This window comes from Nicotiana tabacum, chromosome 14, assembly GCF_000715075.1.
Source record: "Nicotiana tabacum cultivar K326 chromosome 14, ASM71507v2, whole genome shotgun sequence".
Taxonomy (NCBI): Eukaryota; Viridiplantae; Streptophyta; class Magnoliopsida; order Solanales; family Solanaceae; genus Nicotiana; species Nicotiana tabacum.
In genome coordinates, this window is record NC_134093.1 from 101,838,400 (window position 1) to 101,851,727 (window position 13,328).

Here is a 13,328-nt window from a genome sequence, read left to right on the forward strand (position 1 = left end):
TGTTCACTTTTTTAAAATAACATTCCTCGTAAAAACATGGAAGTTGTTATAATGTTGTTTTAGTTGATGTTGCTGCTACTGTTGTTGAAGTTGATTACAAAATAACGAATTGAAATTTTACTAATTCCCGGTTTCTATTAGGATCGAAAAAATCAGGTGTCATGCGTAAGCTAGTGAAGCAAACATTCAATGACGATAAATGAGACAACAAAAGAGAAATATACCAAAGATACACAAATATTTAACGTGGTTCGGATATGTCCACGGCTGATGGTAAGCTATAATCTCATATTTTAGTCACTTATTGCACTCTAATTCACTGCACTTTATTCATGTTTGAGCTTTAATTGGTGGTGTTTTGTACTTATTGAGTGTTTTATGCTTTCTAGGGGTGATTACGAGCTATGTAGATGTTACGAAATGAATTTGAGCTATTTAGAGCTTTGAAGTCTGAGTAAAAGCCCAAGGGATTAAGCTGGGATCGCGTTCGGGGGTCGAAAACCACATCTGGATATCAAAAAGCAAGGAAAATTCCATACTCTCAGAAAGCCCCGCGTGTACAATTTCATGGTGCATGTCAGAAATAACTCTCTGGATTTCCCCACTAATTTCCCGCATGACGCGTTTCCCCATGCGGCGCGCATGTACAATTTTTACAGATTGAAAATCCTATTTCGGCGAGAATAAGGTGATTTAATCTTGGCCCGACCCTACTTGGTATAAAAATATGGAAAAACATTATTTCCTGGACTTTTGACATATTGGAGACCTAACGAGGCTAAGAAGGAATGTGAGAAAATAGGGATTGATTGGATAGGTGGAAGATAATTATTTGAGATCTAACTCTAGATAATTCACTTATAATGTTAAGTGAGTCTCTCGAATTCACTCAATTAATTGGCGTTGTTGCCGGGAATTGGCAATCAATAGTGTTTGAAATAGTTTGTAGTGCTAATTCCGGATTTCTTCTTTTATTTTATTTTATTTTTCTCTTTTTTTTTGGTGTTCTTTGACTGTGCGCAGGTTACAGGTTGAGGTTGGTGCATGACTCGAGCTTCTGCGAAAGAAGTGCTACCATACGAGCCATAAATTGAAAAACAACTGCGACAACTGAAGAAGGAAAAATATCTCACAGAGACATTAGAAGATACGGCTGGAATCAGTGATGATAATTTGGATTTGGTTGCGAGAGATGCAGCCCAACGAAGAGAACAAGTTGCACGGGATGCTGAGAAAGCAGCTATTAGAGACGCACAGATTATCTACGAAGAAGATAAGGGTCGTAGAATTTCTCAAAATCAACCCTTGGGTGCAGACCGGTTCGGAAATATAGCTCCTATGCCTGGGAGACTACTTGAAGATTATGCTAAACCGGTCTACAATCAAGGTTTATCAAGTGTTAGACCACCCCCAATTTTGGCAAACAACTTTGAATTGAAGCAAGGGTTGCTTCAAACCCTTCAGAATTGTTGTGTCTTAAGAGGGAAGCTAAATGAAGATCCAAATACACATCTAATGGACTTCGAGGATATTATGAATACATTTCAATATAATGGTGTGTCAAAAGATGCAGTGTACTTAAGGGCATTCCCCTTCACACTTAAAGATGATGCAAAATAGTGGCTTCGAAGCTTGCCCATAGGATAAATTAGAACTTGGAAGGGATGACCAAAAGATTCTTTGATAAATATTTCTCCTCAGCTAAAACGGGCAAGTTTAGAAGAGAGATTCATAACTTCTGCCGGAAAGAGAATGAAACTGTTTTTGAATCATGGTAGAGGTTTAAGGAGATTGTTAGAAAGTGTCAACACACTGGAATTGAACTATGAATGCAACTCGAGGACTTTTGAGATGGATTGACACCGGCCTCACGTAGAATATTGACCAATGCAGCTGGAGGTCCGTTGATGATGAAGACTCCAGGGGAGATAGTCACAATTCTTGATGAGCTATCTGAATATGCAAATTAATGGCCCTCTTAGAGTGCTGAAAGAAAAAGGGAAACTGGTGTTCACCAAGTTGATGCTAACACATCTGTGCAGATACAACTTGATGCTATGGACAATGAGATAAGGAAGCTGACCTTAGCCTCGAAACAAAGTGAGCCTCACACAACTTGTGATATATTTGGAAGAGGACACCATACTCATATATGTCAAGCCTCAACTGAGGAAGTGAATGATGTGGGAAACTACAATTTTAATGCAATGGGTCAGAGGCACCCAGGTTTTTCTTGGAGTTCACCTAGAGGTACAGCGACTGCATGGTAACAAAATAACTCTAGACCCTAGGGACAAGAAGCTCCACCATACCAAAATCAGCAGAGGCGACATTTTCAGCCTCAACAGCCCATTCATTCTGGCATAGAATATCTCATGAAGGCATTTATTCAGAAAACTAATAAGAGGCTTGAAACTCATATCGGAGTTATAAGGGAACATGGAGAAGCTATCAAAGAACTAGGCACTGATTTTCGAAACTTGGAAAGACAGGTTGGGCAGCTAGCCACTCTATTGTGTGAGAGGATTCCAGGAACTCTCCCCGCTGATATTGAGAGAAATTCTAAAGAAACAGTGATTGTTGTAACTCTGAGAAGTGGGCAAGTATTGAAAGATTCCACCCCAGTCCAAAAAGATGCGGAACTTGAAAAAGAAAGTGGGGAGCAAGCAGCTGAAAAGTGAGGTTGATAAGAATAAGAAAGGCAAGATGAAAATTGAGAATAAAAAGAAGGAAAGAAACTTCGAGAAGGGAGGAACCTGAAAAGAGCAAGCATATATCGGCGCTACCTTTCCCTCAGAAGCTATGTAGAGAAAACTGGACAAGCAATTTGAGAAATTTTTGGATGTGCTGAAACAAGTTCATGTAAACTTACCATCCACATAAGTGCTCTCACAAATGCCTGCTTATTCCAAATTCTTGACAAAAATCCTTACAAATAAGAGTAAGATAGAAGAGACTTCAGTGATAAAGCTCACAGATCATTGTAGCGCAATATTACAAAATAAATTCCCAAAAAGTGTGGAGATCCAGAGAGTTTTACTATACCTTACTCTTTAGGCTCTATGAATTTTGATAAGTCTTTATGCATCTTAACTGCTGCCTGTCACAAATAACTCTTTGAATTTCCCCACTATTGCCCCGTATGGCATGTCGCCCCATGCGTCGCGTCTTTGCAATTTTTACAGAGTGAGATCCTATTTCGGCTAGAAGAAGGTGATTTCATCTAGGCCCGACTCTACTTGGTATAAATACATGGAAAAATATTATTTCTTAGACTTTTGACTTATTGAAGACTTACGGAGGCTAAGGAGGAGTGGGAGAAGCAAAATCACAAGGATTTCATCATTCTTTCCTCACTCAATACACGAGTTTGGATTGAATTTATGTTTTCCTATACTTAAATTTTATCTGTGATGAATTTCTCCATATCTATGGAGTAGTTCTCTTCAGGTTTTGATGGATTTGGTGTATTGATATTTGTTTGTGGATTATAACTCTAGTTTTATGTATTGAAGCGTTTTTGGATAATTTAATTGTTGCATTTATATTCACTTGTTCATGTAATCAAGATAGTGATATCTTTGCATTATATTGTTGGTTGAGTTCATATATTCTTCTTAGTAATTGAAAGAGGCTAGTTGAATTATTGATTAAACATAGTTAGGAGAATAATCAAAAGAGGTTTTCCTAAAGACCAATCCACTACGCATTCTTGCATATCTTCACATGCTTAAATTGGTTCATCTTGTGAGGTTAAGACTTAATAGAGAGGGGAGTTTTTGCTTAACGTTTGAACTAATAATTAATTGAATCCGAGAGACTCACTTAAACATTAGAAGTGAATTATCTAGAGTTAGATCCCAAATAATTATCTTGCACATATCCAATCAACCTCGATTTTCTCCCATTGATAACTACCTTGCTTACGTTTGTTGCGATTGTTATTAGTCAATAGCTTTAGATTCTTAGTTAATTTTTATTACTAATCATATAAATCTTGATTGATGATTCTCCTGGATAGCGATCAAGTTAGAAACTACGAAAATAATATTTAACTCCAATCCCTGTGGATACGATATTATATTATACTATCTTTAACTAGCGAGCATAATTTAAGTATGTGTTTCGAGCTCGTCAACGACGGAGATGAGCATCTACTATATAACAGAGAGTGCAAAACATCGATAGAACAATCTCACAAAGAGGTAAACACAAGTGACACACTAACATTTGTGCCGAAAAGTTCTCCCCCTAAACAAGATTCTCAAATCCCATGTGGCTACATTAAATAAGGATAAATGATCCTCAATTTATATAAGTCCAAATATTTTCCTCCAAGAAAATGGACTAGCCAAATATAAGAGATATTGTTTCCTTCTTAGAATAGGAAAACCTAATTGTGGTCAATATGTTGTCCTTTACTTCGAGAGATATAAAAATCAAATATGGTAAGAAAATCATGACGACACATAACATATATTTCTTGTCTTTCTTTGAACCTACCTACCCTAATAAGTGTTAAATGATATCCTGATTTTCTTACCAGATTTGGTTTTTCTATCTCTTGAAGGAAAGAACAACTTGTTTACCATAATTGAGTTTTCCTATTCTTAGAAAGAAATTATAAGTCCCTCATATTTGGCTAGTCCCTTTTCTTGTAGGAAAAGGTTTGGACTTCTATAAATTGAGGATCCTTCCTTGTCATTAGTAGCATCCACAATGTAGCCATATGGGATTTGAGAGTCATGTTTAGGAGGAGAACATTACGGGACAAGTGTTAGGATGTCACTAGTGTTTGCCTCTTCGTGGGATTGTTCCCTTAATATTTTGTATTGTGTTTTATATAGTGTATTGCTGATCTCCGCCATAGACGTAGGTCAATTGACCGAACCACGTTAAATGTTTGTGTCTCTTTTGGTAGATTTCACTTTTATTGTCTGGTTTATCATCGTTCAAGATTTGCTTTACTAGATTTCGCATGACACATTATTTTTTTCGATCCTAAAAATAAGGATAGTTTAACAATATATTTTAGCTAAGTCGTATACTACTGAATAAAGAAATAGATAAATGTGCTAAAGCCAGTGAAAAAGACTTAACAATGTGAAAGGTCTCTATGCAAAAGTTAAAAGTGCTAATAGTAGTGGCTCTTGGCTAATGGAGTCATACCTAATACTATGATTTTTTCAGTAAAAGTTAAGAATCTGCAGGTATATTCTGCTTTGTGTTTTTACTGCTGTAATAATGTGATCCAATATATCTCCTGTTGCTTTTTTGTATTCAGCTAAGTTAAGGCATTTGTCTTTATTAAGAGAAAAAGGAAAGCAAAAAAGGATGAGTGCGAGAGAGGAGAAAGAAGAAAGGAGATGGGGAATGTGATTTCCAACCAGATAAAGAAAGAGGAGTTTATGCGCGGGGATCATATTTACACATGGCTACACGGCTATGCATAAGCACATCTTGGTCTGCATTTCCATCTCTCTTTTGAAGTTGCTTAAATAGCACTACTACCTACTTTTTTTTTCTTTGGTTTTTTTTTCTCGTTGATGAAGTTATAGATCAATCGAATTATGAAAATTGGGTGTCGTCTATTTCGCAATATAATCGTCACACATAGCATGAAAATGTTGTGAAGCCCTGACTGATGTAGTTAGTTCTGCTGAAATTCTGTTTGTTTTGTGAACTGAAAATTTTGGGGGTTTCTAAGCCTGAATAAAAAGTATGATCCTCTTTCGTCTTTTACAATAACAACAACAAACCCCGCGTTTGCTCCTATTGTGGGAGGACCGAGATGCTGTATTCTTGACTAAAGAAAAGATGAAAAGAAATGTAAAGGTTTACTTTTAATGCAATCTATTTAAGTGGTACTGCCTGGATTTGAGAATCGTAAAAGGTGTAAGGGATGGTATGAGAATAATGTCTTGTTTAGATATTTGGGAATTATTAAATGTTGACGGTATGTCTTGAAGTGTTGATAATAACAAGTGGAATTGAACATGAGTTGGGATATTTTTGTAAAGGAAAATGAGTTTCATCCACAAATGAAGAAAGTCATTTTCTTCATTTTAATGAAAAATATTTTCCTTGAAGTGAAGATTTTCGAATCTCAAGGTAAACCAAACAATGAAAAAACATGTTTTTGATGATTAGATCTTACATCATAACGAACATACATTGTTTTTGTTGCGTGTGGGAATGAAGTTACACATGGGAAGGAGAAAAGAAAAAGAATCAACGTATAAGGCATTGGATACTCTTAATAGTGTAAGACCAACAACAATAACAACGACCCAGTAAAATCTCACTAGCGGGGTCTGGGGAGGGTAGTGTGTACGCAGACCTTATCCCTACCCCGAGGAGTAGAGAGGCTGTTTCCGAAAGACCCTCGGCTCAAGAAGACGAAAAGAGATAATATCAGTACCACCAATCCCATAAGAAAAAATAACGACATCATGAAAATCATAAAATAGATACAAAGTAAAAGCGATATCTAGTAAATAGACACGACCCAAGGAAAAATGAAAGAGTAGTAAGACACAACATTGTCACTAGTTGTCTCAGACAAAAACCCTATCAGACTAGCCTCACAAATGTACAAACTAAATCAAGACTCAACTACATCCTAACCTAAAATCCTAATGCTTGGTATCCACAACTTCCTATCAAGAGTCATGTCCTCGAAAATCTGAAACCTCGCCATGTCCTGCCTGATCACCTTTTCCCAATATTTCTTAGGACGCTCTCTACCTCTTCTTGTGCCCTCCAAAGCCAGCTAGTCACACCTCCTTACCGGAGCATCTCTGCTTCTCCTCTGTACGTGCCCGAACCATCTGAGCCTCGCTTCCCGCATCTTGTCATCAATGGGAGCCACGCCCACCTTCTCCCAAATATCATCATACCTAATTTTATCCATCCTAGTGTGCCCGCAAATCTATCTCAACATCCGCATCTCTGCTACTTTTATTTTCTGGATATGTGAGTTCATAACAGGCCAACACCTAGCCCAATACATTATGGCCGGTCTAACAACCACTTTATAAAACTTACCTTTGAGTGCCGGTGGTACTCTCTTGTCACACATGACTCCAGATCTAACCTCTACTTCATCCACCCCACCCCAATACGGTGTGTGATATCCTCGTCGATCTCTCCTTCCCCCTGGATAACCGACCTAAGGTACTTGAAAATATCTCTACTTGGGATGACCTATGATTCAAGCCTCACATCCACGTCCACTTCCCTCGACTCAACGCTGAACTTCCACTCCAAGTATTCGGTCTTCACCCTGCTCAACTTGAAACCCTTAGACTCAAAAGCCTATCTCCAAACCGCCAGCCTCTCGTTAACACCGGCTCACGACTCATCAATCAGAACTATGTCATTAACGAATAACGTACACCATGGCATCTTCCCTTGAATATGGTGTGATAACGCGTCCATTACCATGGCAAATAAGAACGGGCTCAGCGCAGAACCTTGGTGCAACCCCATAACAACCGAAAAATGCTCAGAGTTTCCTCCTACTTTCCTAACCCGAGTCTTAGCCCCATCATACATGTCCTTAATCCACCTAATGTAGGCAACCGACACATCTTTAGCCTCCAAGCATCTCTAGAGAACTTCTCTAGGAACCTTGTCATTCGCTTTCTGCATATCAATAAACACCATGTGCAGATGCTTCTTCCTCTCCCTGTACTGTTCCACCAATCCCCTAATAAGGTGTATATCTTCCGTAGTAGAACGACTTGGCATGAACCCAAACTAGTTGTCGGATATAGATACCGTCCTCCTCACCCTTGCTTCAGCCACCACTCTCCTAGACTTTCATGGTATGACTTAGTACTTTGATACCCCTATAATTATTACAACTCTGGATATCCCCTTTGTTCTTATACAACGGAACCACCGTACATCACCTCCACTCATCTGGCATCCTTTTCGTTCTAAAAATAACATCAAATAGCCCAGTCAGCCACTCTAAGCCTACTCTACCCACACACTTCCAAAATTCAACCGGAATTTTATCCAGTCTGGTCGCTCTTCCCCTACGCATCTTACGCATAGCTCCCACGACTCCTTAACCTTGATGCGCCTGCAGTACCCAAAGTCACGGTGACTCTCGGAATGCTCCAATTCACCTAGCACAGTATCCCAATCCCTTCGTCATTCAGAAATTTATGAAAGTAAATCTGCCATCTCCCTTCATCTAGGCATCTTTCATCCACACTCTACCATATTCGTCCTCGATGTATCTCACTTAGTCCAAATCCTGAGCCTTCTTGTCTCTCGTCTTGGCTAGCCAGAATAACTTCTGCTCCCCATCTTTCTCCCCCAGTTCCTCGTACATACGACCATAAGCCGCAGTCTTAGCCTCCGTGACTGCCAGCTTAGCTTCCTTCCTAGCTACCTTATACCTATCCATGCACGTTCACCTCTCCTCCTAACCTATGCTCCCTACTAACTTCAGGTACGCCGCCTTCTTTTCTTCCACTTTACCTTGGACCACTTCATTCCACCACCAGTCTCCTTTGTGCCCACTAGAGACGCCCCTCGAGACCTCTAACACCTCTCTCGTAACCTCCATTATATAGTCTGTTATCGTCGACCACATAGTGCTTGCGTCACCACTGCTCATCCAGGTTCCCATAGCCGACTATCGCCCCTCCAACTCCTGGGCTTTATCCTTAGTCAAGGCTCCCCACCTGATTGTCTGTCATCCTCAAGCAGGCCTTTTCCTCCTCTTTAATATAATACCAACGTCCATCACCAATAGCCTATGCTGCATCACGAGTATCTCACCAGGAATAACCTTGCAATCTTTACATAACCCTCAGTCATACTTCCTAAGGAGGAGATAGTAAATCTGAGTGTTCGCCACCGCATTTTGAAAAGTAAGCAAATTCTCCTCCCTCTTTAGAAAGCTAGAGTTCGCAATCACAAACCCAAATTCCTTAGCGAAGTCCAACAACGAAGTACCGCCACCGTTCCTCTCCCCAAAACCGAAGCCTCCATGCACCTCACCATAACCCCAGTGGTCGACCCAATATGACCATTGAAATCCCCTCCTATGAATAACGCCTCATCGGGGGGGACCCGGTGCACAATCTCATCTAACCCCTCCTTGAAGCGCTGTTTAACCTCCTCATCCAGGCCCGCATACGACACGTAAGAGCTAACGACGTTAAAGGTGCACTCTCCAACCACCAACTTAATAGTCATCAATCTATCATTCCACCGTCTAACCTCAACCACACACTCTCTAAGATCCCCGTCCAGCAAGATACCCACTCCATTCTTACCCTTTCGGACTCCTGCGAACCAAATCTTTTACCCATCCGCATTCCTCTCCCTCGAGCCTACCCACCTAGTCTCCTGGACATACACTATATTGACCTTCTTCCGGAGGATCTTCGCCAACTCTATAGACTTACCCGTCAATGTACTTATGTTCCATGACCCAATTTTGAACCTATAAGCACCCATGTTACCCTTGCCCCACCTCCCGCCCCACCTCCCACTCCCCCAAAGGACATGACCTCACTCGACCATCCCAGACCACAGCCACTATACCTACGACAGACTAAGGGAAATCACTAACACACACTAGGCAACATACAATCTAGAACAAGATAAGTTGTAACTACAGGCACGCTAATATAGTGATTAAACTAATACGAACTAAGATGGCAGCAATTTAACTAATACAACGAAGGGGAACAGAAAAACGAGAGGTACCAACTCCCGCGAGTAGAACGTGGGAATTGTCTTGGTATACACGAAGGTATTGCGACCACCTTGCGCGTTCACGTCCGACTCCCGCCGCCCCTTGCTGATACTTGCTTGGGATGCTCTTCCATGTTTGCACACGCTTGTCCCGCTCGCCGCCAATAGCCACTGACCCTAACCTGAAATACACACAAAACACTACGGAGCCAAACAAAGGGGGGAAGAGTTTTCACCGCTACCACGGGTGAAGCCCCAGCCGTAGCAACGAAGCACAAAAAAGGAAACAAAGAGAAAAACGAAACGAAGGGAAAATGAGCAGAGGAAACAATGTGTGTGTGTGTGTGGGGGGGGAGGGGGAGGTTACACACAGCTAAGAATTAAAAATGGAGAAGAGAAGAAAGAGGGGAAAGGGGGTCGATGTTGCTGTAGTCACCGGCACTGCTGTTGCTCTAGTAACGAAGAGATAGAGAGGGGAAGGGGAGGCAAGAGAGATGAAGGGAAAGGGGGGCTAACATGCTGTGTAGGGGTAGGGGTGGTGGTGGTCGCCGGCGTGGGGGAGGTATGGGAGAGAGATAACGCATAGGGAGGAAGAAGGGGGATGGGGCGATAAAGATGAGGTTGGTTGAGGCGAGAGAGATGACGGAGGGGGCTTACCTACTGGTGGGGGTAGTCACCGGCATGGGGTGGATGCCGGTTGCTTGTTACTGTTGGCTGGGTGTGGGCCTGGGTTGTGACCGTTGGGGGGAGCGCAGAGAGAGAGAGCCTTTTTCAAAAGGGAGTGTAATTAATAATAGTGTAAGACCTTTTGAGGGAAATTGTACTGGCTTGACCCAAAATGGACAATATTACATTATGTTAGAGTATCTTTGGGCTGTTTTATTTCCTAACATTTTCTAGGCCTTCTATGTCCTCTCAACTCCTACATCTTCCCAAATAGTTCTATTGTTCTGGAGCTTCACTCTGTCACAAAACTTATTGGTATAGGTTCCGCTCTCTCAAAACTTTTACGTTGTTCGTGTCACTCTTTACAAACTGGAAAGCATTGAACGATCTGCTCCATACATTGTCACAAACTCTAAAATCAGAGCCATTTATTACAGGCTACTCTATGGAGCTATGTGTTCTACTTCTTTGAGATTTACTCTAAGCCTATTGAGCTGTGTGTAGGCGTCTTCCACGCAATACCTTAAAATTTTGGGTGTATGCATTCCTTAAACTAGTATATTTTCGCATTAAAGTTTTGAGTTGGATTTATGCATTCCCGAAATTCTAGTGAATATGATGTAAGAATAAACATTTCTGAAGTTATTTAAAGTCTTGGACTATTCTACCCAATTGCTTCGAGTTTTGAATTAGGTGCTTAGGTTGTCTAACTTTAAAAGGTTGGAAATAGCTAGAGAAATCGGATGTGTACAGAACAGAGAAATTCTGGCTTTGTGCTGTTTGATAATCAGGACAGAGAAGTCCTGACTTTAATCTTAACACTTGAGATTAAAGTCTTACGGACCATTGTTTGAATAGTGTAATGATATGTCCTTGTGCAGCACCTTGAACATCCATCTTGGTTTAGAGTTCTTAGCAATGACAAAGGCAGATCCTTTCTTGCCTTAGTCAAAACTTCAATCATGATCTTTCGCATAGCTTTTCAGTTAGATCATTAAGATGAGGTTAGTCACAGAAAGAAGATGTTTGAGTGATCTTCTCAATCAAAATGTTGGACATGATGAATTGGCTTCTTAGTGGTACAACCTCGAATCAGTTTTTGTACTGACAGAAATCTATACATAAAGCATATTTCAGTTTCAGCATCTTGCTATCTATCATTCAGGAAAATAAAAGGCTACCAAAGATGTGCAGCTCTTTTAGTAGCTATCTAGAATGATTAGACATCTTTAGTCTGGAGAGTCTCCCTCAGTTAAAAGGTATAGGAAATATAGTAATTTTGAGCTGAACGAGAAAGATTTAAACATAGCGAAGGGTTATTTATACGGAAGAAGAATCATGTAAGCTAAGACAATCTCTCGGAGTTTGTGTATTATATTAAGGTACAATACAGAACCAGTCTCCAGGAGCGGTTTTATAGCCAAATATATGGGGCACGTGAACCCATAGTCTTTCGGCCAAACTAGGTATTTTATGTACATATCTTCTAGAATTGATCTAATATTATCTGCTGGCAGCCGTATGCTCCAAAGACGCTAAATGGTGCAGTTGGTTAATGTTGAGTTTTTTTACCTAGAGGAGTAGGAATCAATTCCCACTTAATACTTTCTTTTTTCTCTTTTCTTTAGTGGTGTACCATATTATAAAAAACCTAGATCCGCCTCTGCCGGTCTCTTCTTTTTCTCTGCATTGCATGGTAATATCTCTAGTTTCTAGTACTTGTGTCTTCATGCGATTTTGCTAATGTTTATCTGTTGATAAGCAATGTCGAAGATAGAATTAATCAAGTAAAAGTACATTTTCTCTAACAATTTGACTTTTAAATGAGGTGATTCGCTATTTAACAAACACTTGTGGCATATTCCCCTGAATTAACTGACATATCCTCTGTTCAATATCAAGAATATATGTTAATGATGGAATCGTGATCCATTTCACCCTGGCAGCTGGTCGGGAGATAGGAACAAGAATAATCCTCGATCGTTACATCTTTAGCTCATCTCCCTCTCGTCGCCCTGTATCCCCAATGTCCAACATGTGGTGATCGACCAAGGAGTGATGGGGTCATATCTTCATGCATTGAATGCTTCCTCTCTGGTGGTAAACTATATCGTTTTCAATATGGTGTATCGCCAGGTTTCTTTCTTGCCTAAGTGAAAGGACGTGCACCTTTGTTCGTTCTAATTCTCGGGAGGATGACAGATGTCATCCTCCGCGCTGAAATTCTTCTTGGTAACGGTTTTGGAAATTACAACCTTTTCAAGAACAAATGTGAGGATTTTGCAATCTACTGCAAGACGGGTTATCTGCTCCTAATAAATGTGGTGATAGGGCGTAGTGGTCAGGCAGCGTCATTGGCTCCAGCAGCTAGCTCGTTGGCTTCATCACCAGTTCGCCTTATGCCTACGAGTGGTCTTGCAGTCGTTGGTTGGGGATTTTACTGTGCTAACCATTTTTTTTCTGATATTGGAGTCCGCAGGGATGTGATGAAAATACCTGCAAAGAGGCTTGTTTCCCGTGATCGCCTTATAAGTATTTGAACCTGCATTACTCAAAATGGCTTCTTGGGACCAAATCTTGAACTTATTTATACCTCACTATTCTTATCATTCGTGAAATACAATTTATTGTCAAATGCCTTATTATGATTCTTTCCTTTCAATTTGCATCTATGTTGAAAGAACTTACTCCCTCCGTTTCAATTTATGTGAACTTATTTCCTTTTTAGTCCGTGCAAAAAGAATGACTCATTTCCTTATTTGGAAACAATTTACCTTTATGTAATGATTTATAGCCACACAATATAGATGTGCCTCATTTTACACCTCAAGTTCAAAAGTCTTCACTCTTTTCTTCAACTCCGTGCCCAGTCAAATGGGTTCACATAAATTAAAACGGAGGGAGTATCATGCATCGTTTGTTGCAAGCGTGTATCATTT

At 40.3% G+C, this 13,328-nt stretch overlaps 1 pseudogene; it reads left to right on the plus strand.

Annotated features, from left to right (window-relative positions):
* The first annotated feature begins 2,375 nt into the window (after positions 1-2,375).
* LOC107814229 (protein LEAD-SENSITIVE 1-like) lies at positions 2,376-13,083 on the plus strand (annotated as a pseudogene).
* Positions 13,084-13,328: the final 245 nt, after the last annotated feature.